At 37.6% G+C, this 20,007-nt stretch overlaps 1 long non-coding RNA gene across 12 annotated transcripts in view; it reads right to left on the bottom strand.

The window, feature by feature from the left end:
- The window catches only part of LOC104912401, a 135,922-nt gene that overhangs the window by 46,409 nt on the left and 69,506 nt on the right, over positions 1-20,007 (bottom strand). For all 12 annotated transcript variants that reach the window (XR_004161107.1, XR_004161106.1, XR_004161110.1 and 9 more), the window contains one exon: positions 9,320-9,431. This is a non-coding gene — a long non-coding RNA (uncharacterized LOC104912401). The remainder of the gene's footprint in view (positions 1-9,319; positions 9,432-20,007) is intronic.

The following is a 20,007-nucleotide window of genomic DNA, read 5'->3' as shown; positions in this document are numbered from 1 at the left end:
AATTAAAAAAAAAACAAACCACTCTGGAATTACAAAATTAAAAAACAATCATTATTAATTTGACTTTGAGGTATTTGTAGTAGATGACAAAAAGAAAAATCAACCAAACAGGTAAGACTTAATTTCATAGACGTTACCATGGGCATACTGACATCAGAAGAAGCAAGGCTAAAGCAACACATCTCTCTTTCTGCTTTTCTTACCAATGTTTGCACTCCAGCAAGTAACTCCATTAATGACACCATTACTTCAATTCAAAAGACCAAGCGGTAAAATAGGCAAAGAGAGAGGTCAGAGGAACAGGAAGAAGTGGCTGGCTCTCAAGAGCTGAAAGTTTGTTCACCAGGCCTAGGTACAGGAGGCAGAGTGAACAACTGGATAACTAGCCTGGAGAGGCTTACTTCAAAACTTCAGATCTTTGTGGTAAATGAGAGGAAGCTGGTGTCCCTGGCTGCACAGAAAAAAAACGACTCAGCTCGAGTCGGAGGGTCAAACGTTCTCAAATAAGGGTAAAATTTAGCCTATAGTTTACCTACACAGTAACAGATCAACCAGTAACATTTTCTCTCTGTGCCTTTACACTGGAGAGATTTCCAGCCTACACACTGAACCTTAGGGGAGATACAGCAAGTGAAAGGAGATTTGTTCAGGCTGGTTGGACCTGCAGTATATGTAAGAGGACAGAAGGAGAACTATTACTGCAGCCTGCCCCCTCTGCTCAGCCTGAGCCATTCTGGCTGGGCATATGTGCAATGCTGTTAACATGTGGTGGAGGTCCCACTGCAAATGCTGCTGCAGCCAGCCCAGAGAGAGATGCATCTGAAGAGACCAGCTGCTTGCAACCTCCTCGGTACGCCAGCGAAGGCTTTATCTTACAGCACAATATAGCCTTCTGTGTTTTATGGGAGATGTTATTTCCCTGAGACATTTATTTTACAGTGTCCTGTATCTCTGTGGTGAGGCCAGCAATCTGCCACACTGCTGTGACAACAGGTGGGACAGCCCCTTCAAAACACAAGTAGACCTGCCAAAATAGGGATGCTTGCCAAGCTTAGTACATACATGCTATGTTCAAAGGTTACGAACCATCTCTAAAACCACTGATTCAAAAGCTACACGGGTTACACTCGTGCTTTGCTTTTGTTACAAAATTCTCCAATCATGGAAAGAATTCTGAGTTTTACTACAAACTTTGAAAACAGGCCAAAGTTGATTAAGACATTCCCTAAGGGTTGTGATCCATCAGAGGATCTGAGGTAGAAGAAAAGAAGCTCTGAGTTAATGCAGGGTTTCACACTGGAAGTGTGGGAAACTCGTGGTTTTACAAGTTTTCCTTGCAAAGGCAGGTGAAGTTCAGTGGTTTTTCTGATATTTTACCAAAAGTGTCTGGGTTCATTTGAACTTGAAACTTAAAGCAGAATCCAGTAGCTGCTATCTTAAACATGGTAAGACAAAGATTAAGAAAAAAAAAACATCTGCATGAGCTCCTGGGAAATGAATATACTAGTTTTACCTGCTGAGACTCAGGAAACCAAAAGTTTCCACACACTGCTTTCACTCAGGGAAAACATTAGGGAGGTACGATGGAGGCATGCTTGCATGACATTTTTTACTTATCAAAGTAAGGAACCTGAGAATAGACTACAGAGTACTTGTTAACTTCCCTTCTCACTATTTTTCTTGCAACTGCTCTTTATTTCTGGAAGTTAAGCAGTGCTGCCCCCACAGGAAAATCTGCTGTATTACAGCCTCCCTTCCCCAAGGCTACCAATACTTACTTTCAACAAACAGGAGAAAATGAAAGAGAAGTTGGTACTAGCCCTTAAAGTTAGCCCTAAACAGTTAAAAAGGCCAAAGAGTCACACTGCAGCAATATTTCTCTTAAAACAGCACTTTTCACCTGTCTCCTCTATATCTGCAAGCTTTCAGAGCTGATAAAACAAATGACTTGGAGTCACTTCCAGTACCTCCATGAGGTGAATCATACTAGCTCATGACACTGTGAATCTCTGTGATACTCTGTGACAGCTAGCTGATGCTGAACTTTGAGCAGCCCCAGTCTCGTGGTTGCAATAAAAGCCAGAATGTAAGCCAGAGAGGCAACAGAGTGTGGAAGAATACCAATCACATGGTCACCAGTAGTCTACAGCCATAATAACATATCAACTTTGTTTTACCATATGTTAGAATAGGAAAAATCGTATCCTGTAGGGTGTTTGCAATATAAAGATTAATAAAACAACAGGCAAAAATTTGAAGAGGGGTTCAGAAATCATACTGAGAACCAGGTAACAGGTTAAAAAGATAAAGGATGTTAATTATGTTGTACTTCTTTAATACATTTTTAAAAGTACTGTAAATGTTTTAAGCAGTGAAAACCACTAATATTGTTTAAACTTGATTCTACTGTTAAATCCCTAGAGAAAGAAAAAGAATTAACTTTTGTCAGCATTGGTTTTTGGTCTTCTTTCGTGAACTATTTCTTAATCATTTGTGAACGCTGGAAATTAAATATGCTGATTCTAGAAACACATCGCCCGGAATGCTCCTTGTTCTCCAGTTATCCTTCAACACAGCAAAGATGTAAGAAAATCAACTATTTATAACAAAGTTTTTCAAGCAGATCTCTTCAGGAGTCACTACTCCTTTCTCCCTCATGCTGTAGTTGCTGCCTATTTAACTGAGTGAGGCTTTGAAGAAGGGCGGGAAAGTATTTTGCAGACAATTATGAAATGTAATGTCTGGTTTTTTTTTCGGATGCTGTTTTGCATCCATATTTGATATATCTGTTTCCTTGTGGAGGAACTTAGTAGATACACAGATGAGAGAAACGGATACAAAACTGAGTATACAAGTGCTGTATTTTTTGACTGTGAAGCTGGATAATATTAAGCTGTAAAAAAAAATCATCTCTAATAAAATGAACTACAACAAGAAGAAACTCCAGAGTACTTTCTTGTTCACATATAAAGCAGTGGATTTACCATTACAACCAATGTATTCCTATATCACTTTCTCTTCATCATTTATGTAAAACCAGTTGCTGAGACAACTAAAATAATTGTTTTAATAAAGCGGTGTCCCCCTATATTTTAAACACTGCAGGCTCCTGAGAAAAATCTACTCCTCAACTCCAAAGACCCAAAATGCAGCAAAAAAAGGAAGTCGACAAAAAAAAAACAACAACAAGACATGAGATACCTGTACAGTGAATGCATTTTGCATGGAAGTGGTGTTTCTGGTCCACAACTCCAAACACAAGCTTACTGCTTATTATAAGCTTTACTACACTTCCTACTACTCCCCATGGCAAACCAATCAAATTTGTGTCTGTTAACTCCGCTATGACACACATAACCCAATGCACAATGCAGGTGTTGTGATGATACAGTTTTAAATGCTAAGATCTCTGTACAAAGCATCAGTTAAATTCAGGTGTGCGGTAGTGATGAAAGGTTCACGAAGTGTCAAGAGAGTTGTTTCTGTACGTCTGAGCAAGCAGCCTTCAAACCAGTCTACACAGATAAGGTAAAGGAGATTTATCTTTGCAGGAAGAAACTGTCCTAAAGATTACTCTCAGTTGTAGAGACAAGGAAGAGTATAGGTCAGTGAAGAAAAAAAACAAACAAAAACAACTGGTGGGAAATTACGAGAAGAAAATTGTGAACATCTCGGTTCACTGGAGTGAAATGCTAACTCTATAAATTCTGTATGCATGTTCTTCAGATATGGACTTCTGTGTGCTTTGTGCTGGCCTGGAGAGACTGCTTCCTATTCTACAAGGTTACACAGCTCACTAACAGTTAATAAAGAATGGATAAAAGAGACAACTACACATTGTCAAGGGAGATGAAATTAAATATCCCAGCAGACATTCCTGTTCGTATGACATTCTGGCCAACAGGCTTCTTCAGATACTGAAGTGATAACAACACAGTTTTCTTACTAATGTTAGTTCAGTGGGAATTAAACTGAATAAATACTTCAAATTAGCAATTTCTTTCAGCAGTTTTGGGATGGCAGTATAACATCTGTATCTGTCTCTCTGTAATACAACAACAGATAGCTTAAACTTCAAGTTTGCCTCCCTGCAACATTAGGCATCACATTACTAATGCAGAGCTAGGTTATCATTCTCCTTCTAATCTTAATGAGTTTTAAGTTATCAGAAAGGGGTTCAAACTAACAAGAATGGGTAGTAGCAGCAGCAGCCCAGCGACTGCATGGTGTGTGCAAAGGACTGTATTATCTACCTTAGAAACTGATCCTTCACATTGCTAACATGCAGACAGCTTCTGTGACTACTTTGATGAATGTGTAATTAACCATGTTTCTAAGTTTACAGAGCAGGCTGTATTTTAAAGATATTTTGAAGCCTATGCACTGCATAATCTATTCCACATACATTTTTAACTTTTCAAAGGTTTCTTCTGATACATCACACTTTTCTGAGTAGGAATCACATACAAATTACTTGGGTTAGAATTGCTACTTTCATGAGTTTTGAGTTCAAATTTTCAGTTTCTTATTTCTTTGCAATAATGAAAGAGTTAATCTCACATCTAAATGGGAGTTTGCCCTTAATAAGAAAGCATTAAAGCAAGCCAAGAATAATAATCTAAATGAAGGCCATTCTTTTGCCTTTTGTCAATATTTTCATAGCGACAAACAGATCAAACACATGATATTTTTTAAGGCTTGTATTTTTTCCCTCTTTGTAAATCATAAATGCTTTGGTATATTTAATTTCAAAATGAGCTCCATGGGGATTAGGCTAACATGATGGATTAAAAAACCTTCAGAAACTATTACATCTTAGATGGAAAAGTACACAAAATGTTCATTTGCTGCTTCCCCCAGCTCATTTGCTGGCTGTTTCTCTTTCTCCTACACCTAAAAGAACCAAGCTGTCTGCATTAATCAGAAAAGTTTCATAGTCTTGCTCTCAGACTTCAAAATGCTTTAGCACTTTTTTTTCTAATTAAATTAAAGATTTAAGACTATATTCAGAGGAAAGTACTCGAGAGCCCAAATATTTTCTGTGCTACACATATTCATGTGGGAAGGGGTAGAAAACTCACTCCTGCATTATGAATTCAGGCCTTGAAAAGCACAGGGAATGCTTGCATCTTGTGACAGTCTGCACAAGTACTACTTGAAATGTTTTTGAAGATCCAAGAGCTTGTTACTCATGAATCTTCAGTGGTTTTAAACAGCCTTTCTTAACAAAGACAGAAGACACTTCTGACTGAGCTGCACTTGTAAGACTTGACTAACTTATCCATGCAAGAGCATAAGGACAACAGCTCAATGTCCAGACATGGAAAATATTCATCTTGCTTGTCAGAGGGGATTTACTTGGTGGACTTGAATGTTCTTTCTCCTACCCTTCTGTCCTTATCATTGCACACCACTGGAGGGCTCCTGAATGATCAGTACAGCTCTTAACAAACGGGAGCTGGGAAAGGCTTTTTCCCCCACTAGATAAGTTCCTTCCCTGGAAAAGGCTTTTGTATAAACTGTGAACTCTGGTCCAATTGCAGATGGAAGTGAAGGAAGTGGTGGCAATGAGACTGTCCAGAAGTCTGCCTCAACAGAGTGACTTTCAAAGCCTCAATCCAGACAGGGAACCTGGGTGGGACCACCTCCTCTTTCACGCAACAGAGAACAATTTTAAAAATAGAAGTGAAAGTGATAGGAAAAGCTTCTGTTTGAAGAGTCATCCAGCTGGCCTTGAGCAGCAGTGATGCTTACTAGCATGAGACAAGCTCATACAGAAGTGTCCATGAGGAGGCCTTGTGATCACCCTTTTCCTGTGTGATGTGAGCACACCCAGCACTGAGCCAAAGTCAAAGTGTGTCATCTGGAAACCGCCACAGTGGTAAGGACAGAGACAAACTACTGGCAAATAGCACCCAAGGTTTTAACAGATTACTCAGAGAAACAAAAGTCTCAGAGAAACAAAAGCTTCAAAATTTTATGAATTTCAGCTTTAGCAAGGACACAGTTTTAAGTACTTACCATATATATGAAACAATTGAAGTCTTTTTTTTTTTTTTTTTGCTGTGTTTATTTTGGAATTGGCTATTTTTAAGGTCACAGTCCTTGCTAAGGGAGGAAACTGTATCTCTAGGGTATTAGGAATTAAACAGAGGAAAGAAAAAGGCACAGAGAAAGTAGCTGCCTTTATACAGAGAGCTCAAATGTTTTGTTTCCTTCCTTGCTCGGTCTGTAAGTAAAAAAAAAAAAAAGAAAACTTTACTAGTAAACAACTGAGTCATGCAATTTAAAAAAAAAAAAATCTGAGTTTGACAAGATTTCTTTAACTTTTTCCCTTCTGGAATCCCTTCTGATAAACTGCAATATAAAGGGACATTATCACTTCTCACTAGTTTTTATCACTTCAAAGGCTAGGCTTACCACTCTCCACCAAGGTGACTTGTGTAATGGATCAAGCCAATTATCTCATGTAGTGTCCTACTTTGGAGATATGAATAAGGAGGTAGAGAAGGTAGCAAATGTTTGCAGAGTCTTGGAAAAGCCAGCTGAGACAGAATTCAGCTACTGCAGAGGGCATGCATTGCACTGACACCACGCTTCTGTGCCAGGAATCAAAGGAAACTGCTGCCAAAGGCATGGTGCAAGACAGGAAGGGATTGAGCAAAGAGAGAGGCTGTGAAGACAACCAAGCTAACTACACGGTAGTTAAGTGCAGAACCTTACACCTATCAGCTCTGCCCCTGCTTTAGGAGGTCACAAGAGATGTTGCCACAACAAAGCTACACTGCATACTTGACAAAAAGCATTCTAGTGTTAGGAGTTCAACTCTGGAGTGTTAGGTGTTAAATAATGCAAAGCGGGTTCAATGCCAACAGTGATATAAAAATAAGCTTCATAACTTAATTGCTCATTTGCAAAATACCAATGTTATTTATTTAAGCAACTATGACCTTTTTTCTGATGTACTAATAACGTAATGTTCATGTGTGGCTGTCAGAAGAGCATCACGATAGAACAGTAATACCTTAGATCAAGAGTTGCCCAATTTATTTTGCTGCAGAAACAGATTTGCTTACAGAAATAGAGCTACAGCTCTACCACTGTGCTACAGAATAGTACTCACTGTGCTACTACAGCTGTGCCTCACTGAGACAGGGATTACAGATGTTTCCAATTCTAACCCAGGCTCTGTATTTGCATTGGATGCACTTCTCAAATGTCTTTTTCTCATGTGTGAACCACAGTACACCAATATTTTGGAAATCCCTCTTCTTAGCTAGCCTCTGTTTTTCAGCTTGCATCCCAGATTATTCTGTCAGGTACGTTCTTGCAATTGCCAAGAAGCATCATTTTAAGGTGCATAAGATGCTTTCCATGGCTCTGCTTAGACAGATAAAGCACATACAGGCAAGGAACTCCATGTGCACAGCAGTTCAGAGGATACCTAATGTCCACTACAGTAAGTTAAGGAACACTGTGACTAAAACAAAAATCAAGAAGGCTAGGAATTGTAGGAAGAAACTCTCATGCCTTAACAATGGTACAATGCTAGACATAATCTGTTCTTTATTGCTTTTACAAAAAAGCCAGTAATAATACGCAATCATTAATCAGAAGTCTCTACTTGCTATTTGGGCCAAGTGTGGGTGAAGAACACCAATGAAGTGTAGCAGTTATCAAAACAGGAGATGAAGAGAAATTCTGGAAAAGGGTGGGGTGAGTAGATAGTTGTATAAGAGTTCTGCACAGAGGAAAAGTAAGGAAGAATTTATCCAAATGTTTCTTAGGTAGGGCTATTTTGCTTAAAGAACTGGGCTCTAACTCACACTTAAGCATCTTCTACCTACCTATCCTCAATTTATCTTTAGGTGATATCTACATATTCATACGCAGAATACATACTTGCACCCTACCTTCCAGAGACATGAAAGTGGCATAGCTTTTTCCCTTAATCATCCGTGTATATATTATGTAATATACTTTAATGTAAGTATGTAAAAAGAGAACACAGAACTAGTGTAAAGGGAAAAGAGTGTGACCTCTCCATCCCTTTTAAACACATTAGTAGGCTTTAATATAGTCAAGCTACACTGTTAGCTGTATTAACACAATCAAACCTTCCCTGAGGTGTAAGGGAACTGTGCATGCTAAAATGAGAGCACTAGTACACTTAAGAATTAATAGTATTAAAAACCATATGGTTACCACATTAAAAATTAAGCTTTTAGGAGTTCAGGAAGGAGATCAAGAGCCTGTAAAGCTTATTTAGATAGTGAATACATAAGTATTAGGTTTCTGTTGTGGAACTAGTTTTATTTAAAATTTGCTGTATAGCAGCCAATATATTGTTCTGAATGCACTCCTAAAGCAGATGATGTTATTTAGTAGACTTTGAATACAAGACTATTCTTCCTGACATGCAGAGGGATGTAGACTTACCAAGAAAGATGTAACAGAAACACCAAATAATTAATTCTGAAAGAATGCGAAACCTATACAGATACAAAGAGCATTGTGTTTCATTTGACCAAAACCAGAACACAATGCTGAAGTGCTGTGAAGTTTTCTAGAAGTTTAGGATGTGGCAGGATGTTCTAATTAAGTATAACTTTACTCAGAACTGGTGAGGCTGCATCTTGAATAACGCGCTCAGCTTTGGGCCACTCGCTACAAGGAAGACGTTGAAGCCCTGGAGCATGTCCAGAGAAGGGCAACAAAGCTGGCAGGGTCTGGAGCAGAAGCCTTACGAGAAGCACCTCAGGGAACTGGGATTGTTCAGCCTGAAGAAGAGGAGGCTCAGGGAAGACCGTATTATTCTCTACAATTACCTGAAAGATTGTAGTAAGGTGGGAGTTGGCCTCTTCTCCCATGTGACTAGCAGTAAGACAAGAGTAACAGCTTTAGGTTGTGTCAGGGGAGGTTCAGGTTGGATATTAGGAAAAATTTCTCAAAAAGTGGTGAGGTATTGGAACAGGCTGCCCAGGGAAGAGGGAGTCACCATCCCTAGAGATTTTCAAGGAAAGGGCAGATGTCGCATTGAGTGATGTGGTTTATGGTGATGAGTTGACAGGTGGACTAGATGATGCTAGTGGTCACTTCAATCTTAATGATTCTATGGTTCTACGCTATGTTGCAGGAATGTGCTGGGTTTTTTTCTCCAGTTTTCTGGCAGCATGAACACTCTACAGAATGTAAATGGCTTGTGTTTTTAGCAATGTTTCTTAAAAGTATACTTTAACTATGAAGGAGCGGAAAAAAAAATCTGCTCATGTGAAGGTCCGTGCTCTCAACTCTTAACGGACTTAGGAGACTGACTTACCAAAATGATTCTGTTTGGAGTCATGGTACTTCTCAGTCTCCCCTATTAGCTCTGAATCGTATCTGGAAAGACTACCAACAGGCAGATTCTGGTTTGCATCTTATCAGTGAACCTAAAATAAAGAAAATAATTTGTTCAGAATTACTTTTATTCTCCATGCCTCCAGAAACCTAAGAACTGTAAAACTTAAGTAGTGATACATTTGAAAATTCCACTGAGCTGTTAAAGATAACATCCCAACTCATAATTGACTTCATACAAGACGGAAGGCAATTTTAAGATAAGGTCTAATCTACAAGAGCTTCTTAACCATAACATTTAGAGCTCAGGTTATATTCAGGCATAAGTCAGAATCTCACTTAATTTTCTCTTGTAAGATGTTTTTCCAGTGATACGCTGATTAAAAAATATATATGTAAATATTCAGTACTTAAAAACCTGGAGAAACGTCAATTCCTGAATTCCAGATTCTCACTATAACTATTTCAAACACTCTCCGTTATGGAAGAATACCACATTGGTACTTAAGTACAGCATAGCTCATGCACTTTTACACTGACAGGAGGACTATAAGATAAGCAAAAATTTTTAGTTTTTTGTGTGAGTCAGGTGAGCAAGCAGCACAGCAGCCTAAGGCATCAAAATACTTATACTGTACAGTCTTGACACATTAATTGTCCAGTCCGTTATTTAATAAAAATCAGTGAAGAATCCGTATGTGTTGATAACCAAGTCATGAATCCTCTTCTCTCCAGAACAACATTAGACTTTATATAAAGAATAAAATATTCTGATGATCTCTGCAACAAGTGTGCAATTTACACATTCTGGCTTTCATAAACTGTTTTCACACCGCTAGAAGATTCAGGCACAAGTATCTGAAGAAATTCTGCTGCATTCCATGCAATAAAACAACTGGTGGGAAAAATCACCTACCTTCTATACTATGTCTTGTTAACTAGGAATAATCCCAAACTTCCTTTCAGAACTGTTCAGAGGTTGTATCATAACTGCCCAGCACATTTAATAATACATCACTGAGTTGCATAATCCAATTGTAGAGACAAAAATGTTTGCTATTTATGTAATTACTTCAAACATCCAAGCAAAAATAAACTTGCCTCTATTAGAAAGTTGTTGTGAAGGTGATTTTAGTTTCAGGAAACCAGAACTACACTTGATAAGTAAGGACACACTACAATAATGGTGTTTTCTATCATCTTCAGGTCTGTAAAGGTGCTGGGGAAAAAAAAAAGAATAATAAAATCTTGCTTCAAGGAATATCCAGTGCCAATATCTACAATGAAAAAAATCTAACAATCTACAGATTAATTTATCTTCAAATATGGTATCCTCCTTCTTCTGAACTCTCACTTTATACCTCTTCAGAATGTTATACAGAAATGCATTTTCTCATTCTTTCTTTGCGAGAGCTAGTTTAAAAAAAAAAAAAGGCTGCTGGCGGAAGCGGAATGGAAACCAACAGTGAAAAAGACGTAAATGTCATTGATAAAACATCTTTTAATTAAGAAGCAGAGCACACCCATGATGGAATCTGATTTGTTTTTTACATCTTTTAAAACTTCACAACTTTCAAATTTCAAATAATAACATGCTTACTCTTCTGTTAAGGAAACACAGCTTTTTTAACATATCATCAGTGAGGCTGCTGTGTTATTCATATATTCTATATTCTTTCAATCTTTCCTAAGGTACGGCTCATTAAAAAAAATCAGGTGGGACTTGCTGTCTTAAAGGAAAAAGTTTAAATAACACTATACCAGCAAAATGCAAGCACTCATATTTCTTTTTCTCATGTTTCCGTGCTCCTAAGGACATAAATAATGTTAATAAAATACCCTAAGTATCAGCTCCTATTGTTATTCACCAAAACATCTAAAAAAGAAATTTGATGCAGCTTACAATAGCTTCAAATAATTCACAATTAGCCTCATTTTGTCTTTCAAGTCAAAGGAAGTATATCAGGATCCTGAGTTCTAAGACGCAATTTATTACACATTTTTTACTAAGTACTTTCTGCTGCAAGTACTGAATTGGCAAAACACTTTTTTATTCCTCAAAGCAGTGCACTGAAAACACACACATGAATTTAAAAAAATGTTCACACAATAAAGATATGTGTGAACTCAACTACATCTTTCCCCATTCAGACAGACATCTGTATATTCCTTGCCTGGACTCTGGCAGTTGTTTAGGAACAGTTCTCTCTGCAGGGTGCTTTGCTATGATTTGATTTTAAAGGAGAAGTGGTATTTAGTCTTGCTAATTACATTTTCCAGAAAGTGCTTGTGACACATTCTTTCCCTCCTCAAAATCATTTTTATGATTATCAGTACAAATTGAGCTCCTAAGAATGGACTGTTTTCTAAAACATACATCACGCTGAACAGGCCAATATGGAATCCATTTTCTTCAATTTTTTTTTTCCTACAACGGATAAAAATTCTGTAAATCCATATTCCAGATACTGCTCAATTATCTTTTATGAATAGTACTTTTGAAAGATAACGTAAAATAAACAACAACTTTCTAAATTATAAATAATAAATTAAAAAAAGATAATCGATACTTAGCTTCCACCATCAAGCCTATCAACTCAAACTGCTCTGTTTCTATAAAGAAAGAAAAGATTTATTCCGCCAGTACTGAGAATCCGGTGTGAATCTAATCCTTCATACAGAGAATGTCCTGCCTTTTAATCCAACTCTCAAAGCCAGCTGTGGTCTGGTTACCTCCTTCAGATGCCATGTGTCCTACAGCCTCTTAAGTACAATTCCTTACTTTCCCTAGAAGTGATGGTGACAGTGTTCACACTGTATTTTGCGTGCCTACAAAAAACAAGTGCTCATTTCACAGATTAAAGAAGGTTTACTCCAATTGTAAACACAACCTATGCATTGTAATACTGTTGGGATTTCCCTCTGCTTCACTCTATCGGGAGCTTTGCTATATTACTACACATTACAACCAATGTACACTCATCTGTGCACACACATATCCATAAAATGTATGTTCTACATGTTTGCCCTCTGAAATACAAATTAAGGAAATGTTGTTGCTGACAGCCTGCTCTTTTGTCTGTGCATTACTAACAGGAGAACAACAACGCTCAGTGGATTTCAATCAGATATTAAAAAGAGAAATATTCTGTATATTTCCCTTTCTTCACATGCACAACTAAATCAGGTGTGTCTTCTAAGTGCTCGTGCAGATAGATACTGCTTTCATATAGTTATAAATAATCACCAGAAAAAATTAGCAGGGAAAAAACACATAAAAAGCATTACTACTTTTATTTATTTATGCACTGTGTTTCACAGCACTTTTTCTTCTCGTAAGTCAACCAGTTAGACACAGCTGAAAGAAATAGCAACAGAAAAAGAAAGCAAGTCTTGGAATTATTTTCTCAAAGAAACTAAAAGCAAACTAAAACAGAACAATATTCAAACAGTGTTATATTAGAAATGATATACCAGATTCTACTAGCTGGGGGAAAAATGGCAAGCTAAGAAAATCCCTTTACATCTCCCATTTTGTTAATTTTTCACAGGCATATCTACCTACACAAGACTTAAGCTGAAATCCCATTTAATCTCTCCCTAGACTATCCAGGAGACGTCCTATTTAAATATGTTCTCATTTTCTTTATGTCATGTTATGTGTTTCTTCCCTGGGAGTGCAGTGTGTTGGCCTGAGAGAGTAATGCAGGCAACACTTAATATGTAATTGTACAGTAATAGTAGCATTTATCAACTCTGAGTTCCACTGGCAGTAATAATTCTCACAGAATATACCCATGTAACTGAAGCCACATATTCTGGGACTCTGAAACACTGCAAACCATTTTTAACACCGAACAGAAAGGGAGCGAATTCAAGAGCAGGCATCTGCACAAAGACCAGTGACTACAATGAGTCTGCGTCCTGGTTCCAAGAGCTGCCGTTAGCATTTTCTCTCACCTTCCTGAAAATAAAGCATTTCATAATCACAAAGGAACAAGAAAAAAAAAACAAACTATCTATAAAACACACTGCAGTTTCCCTTTCAGTGGCATCTAACATTTCTGCACTGAACATTCATTAATTCAACAGTAAAACAATGGAACAATCATAGAGTATAAAGGAAAAAATTTTGTTTTGTATAATCAGTGTAAAAATAATCCTCTAAGCAGGCACACTAGGCACTAACATATATTCATCTAGCTCCAAGGATCTAGATTAAATATGTAAACTAAATGACGTATCAACTAGTATGTTTCACTAAATGCAGGTATAACCGCAAAAAAACGGAAACTCTCTATAAAAATAGAGAGAATACAGTTCACAAAAAGATCACCCTCTGCTTTTTACTAGCTAGTGGCACATGCTGCTTTAGCCTGAAATATTATTATATTTTTCAGAACATTACACTGAGTTCAGTGGCTGCTTTATCATAAGCATTCTAACTCATTCTAGCACGTGTCGCTGGAATAGCATGATACAAATCAAACTTGCATTCTCACCTTTACTCCTTAAATTCTCCTAAACTATACTGCTGTCTTGAAAAGGTACAATGCATGGGATAAATTCAACAAACTCTGCACTGTTCACCATTAACAACACACAGTCATGCCATTCATTTAAACCTGAAAAGTTTAGATGTATGAAAAGTCACACATATGAATGGGTCCTCCACATCTCAGAGAGGCTTACCCTGACCAGTCACCAAAAAGATACCAAATCCTAGTCAAGAGAGAAATCTGTGTGTCCTTGCAACAAATGCATCTGTTGCCCAAATCTATTTTCCAGTTCCATTGCCCAGAAGGATGAGCTGTGCTTGCCTACCTGCTGGTCTATATGTCAGCTTCTTGGCCTCTGTTCTTCAGACACAGATACCAACACTCCGCCTAAAGCATGGCTGGTGGGAGATCTGCTGTCCTCAACTCATTATCAGTGGCCCAAGTAGGATGCATACAGAAACGAGCTATGGCAGGTGGCTCAGAGAACAAGTTCACACACACCAGGCAGAAATCCAGCCTTTCTAGAGACCTGGGAGGATCTCACTATCCACTCCTCCTGTGGAATGTCTTTAGTAGGCACAAACCGAGGAATTTTCAAAACTACTCCTATAAACAAAAGCTGATCAGCTGGCATGCGCCAGGTTTGGTAGCTTCGTAGTCTCAGGTTGAACAGCTTACCTGAGCCCTGACAAACTAAGAGACGTAAGAAAGCATTTCTGTAGTTGGATCCATGTTTTCTTCTGACTGTAACATGATAGCTCCTGAATACCATAGGAAAGACGGAGCACCTGAAAACAGTTCTGCTATGTGCATTTTACACATTTTTATTTTAGTTATTTGAGGAGAAAGAAGTTTAAGTTTAGAAGTTAAAATTAATTAGACTTATAAGCTCATTTATCTATGCAGAAAAGGATCAGAATTGGAAAATAAGCAAAAATTTTCAATCATCAAAGTGACAGAGACTAACATAAAGGAGGAAAGAGAATATTTGTATTTTGTTTAAATATGCCATTTTAATATAACAGCTCCTTCGATATTTGGGAGTTCACTTAAATGTTTTAACGTTCTAAACTGTATCTTCTCTGAACTACATCATACTAACATTTACTCCCTCAACCATTTTCACTGAAACAGAAACCTAGTAAATACTCAATTTCAGTAACTTAAAGTAAAAACGGAGCTGTACCTTTGCCTTCAACCTCTGTCCATCTCCGCTGTGCCCAGGACTATTTTCATTTGCCAGTGATTCCTTAAGCTATAAATGCACAGTAAGAGACACAATTGGCTGCACGACTGAAATGGCTCTCCGGAAGGAGGATGCAAAATCTGAACTGTCACCTCCAACTTTGTTTCTCAGTGACACCAAGGCAGAGTTCCACAAATAGCTGGGGAGTTATATTAAGAGGCTGTGTGATGTCCTGCCAGGGTCTTTACTAGGCCTCCAGAGCACAAAGGTTATACACTATTTATTTATAGAGGAGGATGATACTGTACAAACCATATGCAGTATTAGCAAGCTTCAACTTCTAACCTAAACACTTCTGTCATTTTGTGGAATAACGATTGTACACCACATTTTCAGAAATGGTATTAGAGTACACCTATGATTGAAAGGTACCCTCTTTAGCTAATGTATGGTCTTGATTCAAGAAAAATCATCAGACGTACTTAAATCTCTCTTATTTTGGATATAGCTTACCTTGTGCTATGGTTTAAACCAAATTTACAGGAGATTTCTGTCTCTTTTATACAGTTAAACTGAGCAGTGCTGCATGAGGATTACCTCTTATTATGTGCTTGTACAGCTTAGTACAACCACGTTGCTTTTCTCCAGACATACAATGACTTTCTCCTTTGCATTTGCACACTACACTGAATAAAAGTATAACCTCTATAAATGTACCCTTTTCAGTGGTAACAAATGTGACTTAAGTCATCATCAGAGTTGGTAAGATTATTTCTCACCCCAGTCATGCCATTCAGTAACTGTGGGCTTTTGGTCAGATCACTTCTGCCTTGCCTCTGTTCTCCTGGGTCAGAATAGGAGAGTGCTGATATTTGCTAGACAGCTGTTATGTGGTTTAATTATCTCCACAAAGAAAACAGAATTACTGCATATTATTGTTCACTGTCTGTCATTAATCTCAGCAAATCAATCAGTATTTGAGTACATACAAATACAGGCTGTTCTCTAAAAATTGAACACCTTTTCCCCCTTTTTAGACAAAGAAGGGTCTCAAGTGACTTTAAGTCATGCTGTGAGCCCTGTCTTCACATATAATCAGGCTGAAAAACTATACAGCATCTTGTGCACCTCTGTCCAGATGCTGTTTTTAACACTACCAATTTTCAAACTTTACAAAGCCTTTAATAAGGCACTATAAGAAAAGCTGAATATCAGTCTCAAGCGTAAGAAAAACACTCCACTTTAACCTGCCTAAAAAGCAGCATACAGCTTCAAGAAAGGAAATGGTCAGAATTACATAAGTATTCTGGATTAAGATACTTCTGTTGTATCTGTACAGACCTTCAGTACACGTGAGATACAAGTGCTCACCAGAAGATCTATAAAGTCACAGGTCTTACAAGTTTGTATTTGAGATTTTTTGCTTAAGTTGAATTTATTTTGATAATAAAGAACATTCTGCCAATTCAACTTAGAAATAAACTGAATTCCTACAGTATTTGAAAAAAATACAGCTATTAATGATCTTCCTTATTACACAAATCTGGCAATTTCTGGCCCATGCCAATACCACAGTCATGCTTTTTGTGGTATCTTTTTACACCTTGATGGTTGTTTTTTTTTTTTTTAATGATTTCCATCTTTCAGTGCCAGCAATGTATGTTTACAGCATTTTCTTACACCTTCTCTCTTATTTCTTTTTTCCTTTCCATCTTTATGATGACATTTTATTCCTTCTGAGGTGTTCCTTTTCCCTTTACTGCCTGCCTCCTTAAAAAATACTAACAACAACAACAAAAAACCACAACTCATAAATCTGCATTGTTTAAAATACAGGATTAATACTGAGCATCCATAATTCACTTCCTGCACTGAAACAGTTTTTATCTTACTTAAGGAAATTTAGCTGCAAGCAGATTTTCCAGTGCTAGAAGTCCAGTGCTGACGTCAGATCATGGAGAGCTCAGCACCCACCAATTCTAGCTTCAGTTTTTAGGTTCAGACAGAGCCAATAGTGCAGAGTATTTCTTAAAGTTCAGCCTTTTGTTCTACTGTCTAAATAGGATTTTAAAATTTTTGACACTCCGTTCCTTATTTTCAATGCCTCACCGTGTCATGTGAAAACACATATAAAAAGTATTCTCCCAACCTTTATCATTGCATAAAAGGAATTTAGGATATATATGATCAAATATTGAACTACACATAGTTTGAGTGTCAACCCAGGACTCTACTATGTCTCATTTAAGAGCACCACTGTTATAAAACACAATGTCCATATTTTATTTACTTTAATAATTGTTAAAAAGAAGATTAAACATATAAGTTAAGTTTCAGTGGACTAAAACTTTCAAAGTCTGTTTGCATTAAAAAACCTCAGAATGAAAGCTGAGGTACTCCCATAGGCAACCAAGCATAATAGTCTTTCAATGTCACACTTTTCTAAGTATGTCTGGCCGGTCGTATGGTTTTGCATAAGAAATCTTAGCAGTCTGCCAAACTGCATGTGTAAACAGTAATCTTAATACTTTGCTCTTTACACTGCTTTCCATTTGAGGCTCTTAATGTCTTTTAAAAGCACAGCAAGTAGATGTGCTTTTTATTTTAGATGCTACAAAAGATGCTACAAAGGGGTGACTGTCTCAGAAAAAGAGCAGCTCAGGCAGTCACAATTTTCAGCTCTGCACTATGCCCATTCCGAAGGACAGATGAATCTGCTCTGATGATGGACAGAGACTGCAAGGAACTCTTATTATCAAGTTTCACCCCAAAAAGCTTAAGGACAGTCTAATCTTAAACACCCACCAATCTGCTCTTCCAGGAAAGAAAGCGTACCAACAATCTCTTAGAAGGTAGAAATAATGACAACTTAACAGTCTTTTGGATCTTTGTCTCTTTAAGTACTATTTGAGCATTTGTTAACACATTCCAGACAGATCTTGTGTCTCAATATGTAACAGACCAATGACTCCTGTCCTTGCTATATTTTTTAATGTCAGGGTTCACAATGCACCTTTCCTCTTCAATTCTCCCTTCTCACTCCTGGTCAGATCACATCTGTTGGAGAGCTGGAAATTACTGAGCTTAGTGATCTCAGTGAGATTCCAGTTGTTTAGGAGGAAGGAAAGAAGGAAATCAAATGACAGCAAAGTTTGAAGTATATGGTGTTTATCAAGCAAGTAGGCAGATGTGATTTTAACATACGTGTTCCAGCAAAAATTAAATTTTATAAATATAAAGTACCTCAAGAATAAAATTGAGCACCTATCATGAGATTTTCCTGCTGTTACCAAACATGCCCATTGTTAGAACTGATATGGCAGCTATGACATAAATTCCCTTGGAGTGCAGACCTTTTAGGTTAGTAGTTACCTCATTTACAAGGCTACTCTATCCCAGACTACTAAATTATGTTGATCTACCCCACTAAGCTAACATCTTCCCAGAATTACTCACATTTCAAAATATATTCTCAATAATCCTTTACCAGCTCCGCTGTCGGATTCTATAATGCATTCTTTCACTAGGAAGAGGAAGTTCCAAAACAAACCAAACAGGCAGTGGCTCTTCATAACACATGTTAAGCTATGGGACTCCTACAAAACAATGTAGATGGTCAGAGTTTACAAGGCTCAGAGGAAGAGCATACGAGTTTACAGAATAGAAATCCACTATGGTTACTAAATACAAAGAAACTATGCCTGGCTGAGTACATCTCTAGGATGGCTGAACATCGCAGGATAATTCAGCAGAAACATGATACATAATTTACTTGTTCTTACTCACTTCCTTAGGCAGTCTGTTTTGGTTAGAGCTGAGGACAGGTGACAGTTGGAAGGGGGGACAGCCCACCTCTCTGCTGGATGAGTCCCGGGACTCAGCCCGTGGGCTCAGATCTTCCATCCCTTCCTCAGGAGATACTGTAATGCGAGTAGCTCTTTGCTCCCTGCTGTGAGGAAGTAGTCAGGAACAGGTCAACAAAATGTAAAATACTAAAGTTGATCATTCCTGTCTTAGTCTGTTGGCCAAATTTGAGGAAAAAATCTTTCAGCATTTTTTAATTCTCTTATTTCAGAAAAAAACTACCATTATTTTTTCAGTATCACCCAAAACTAACTCCACATGAAGTTTTAGAATAATGCATTGTAATGATTTTTTTCACTGTCATAATAAAAAAATAAAATAAAATGTTAATGGCATTAAAAAAAAATCAAAACTGCTTTGCTGACCAGCCATCTATACACACCGTAATATTTTTAGTGAAGACATCAACCAGAAATGATTGAACCTGTGAGGATCACTCTTCTGTTTCTTTCAAATTCCTCTTATCAGAACTAGAAGCAAGGAGAAATTCCAGAAAAGTTTTCCTCATAAGTCTGCCAGCTGATTCTGCAAATTCAGCTGAATAACAGATTTCTGTGCACTTCTCTGAACAGATCCTCCTAATGATTCCTAACAGGGTATGAGAATAAAATTAGAAAAGAGGTCGGGTGGACACGATTCAAGGAATGCAGAAACCTGTAGGTATCATTTAATAGTTTGCAAGCAGCCAAGTATTTATTTTCATCTTGTAGGTGGAAATTTTAAGATGCTGAATCTTGAAATGGATTATAATTGTGTCAACTGAAATTTCATTCAACAGGACTTGGCAATCAATTCCACCACTTATCATCCATAAGAAATTATTTAGCTTCAGCATAACACAAAGGACACAGTTACTTGGAAACATGGAAGCATGCCTTCAGTCTCCAGAATGGAAGGCAAATTTTAACATTTTAAGAAATCTATTGAAGGCAATAATTTTGCCTCCTTTCTTTATTCTTCTAAGAAACGCAGTAGTTTCCTTAAAACGCTAAGAATTGCCTTTCATTACCAAAATTGAAAGCCTGTTTATGTAGTTTTAGCTTGGTGGGATTACCATCAAGGTGCACAGATCGCACCTACTGCTCGAGGTTCAGGGTCATCCTCAGTGCCTTTTTTTTT

This window comes from Meleagris gallopavo, chromosome 1 (assembly GCF_000146605.3).
Source record: "Meleagris gallopavo isolate NT-WF06-2002-E0010 breed Aviagen turkey brand Nicholas breeding stock chromosome 1, Turkey_5.1, whole genome shotgun sequence".
NCBI lineage: Eukaryota > Metazoa > Chordata > Aves > Galliformes > Phasianidae > Meleagris > Meleagris gallopavo.
This window is presented reverse-complemented; position numbering and strand designations above follow the sequence as displayed.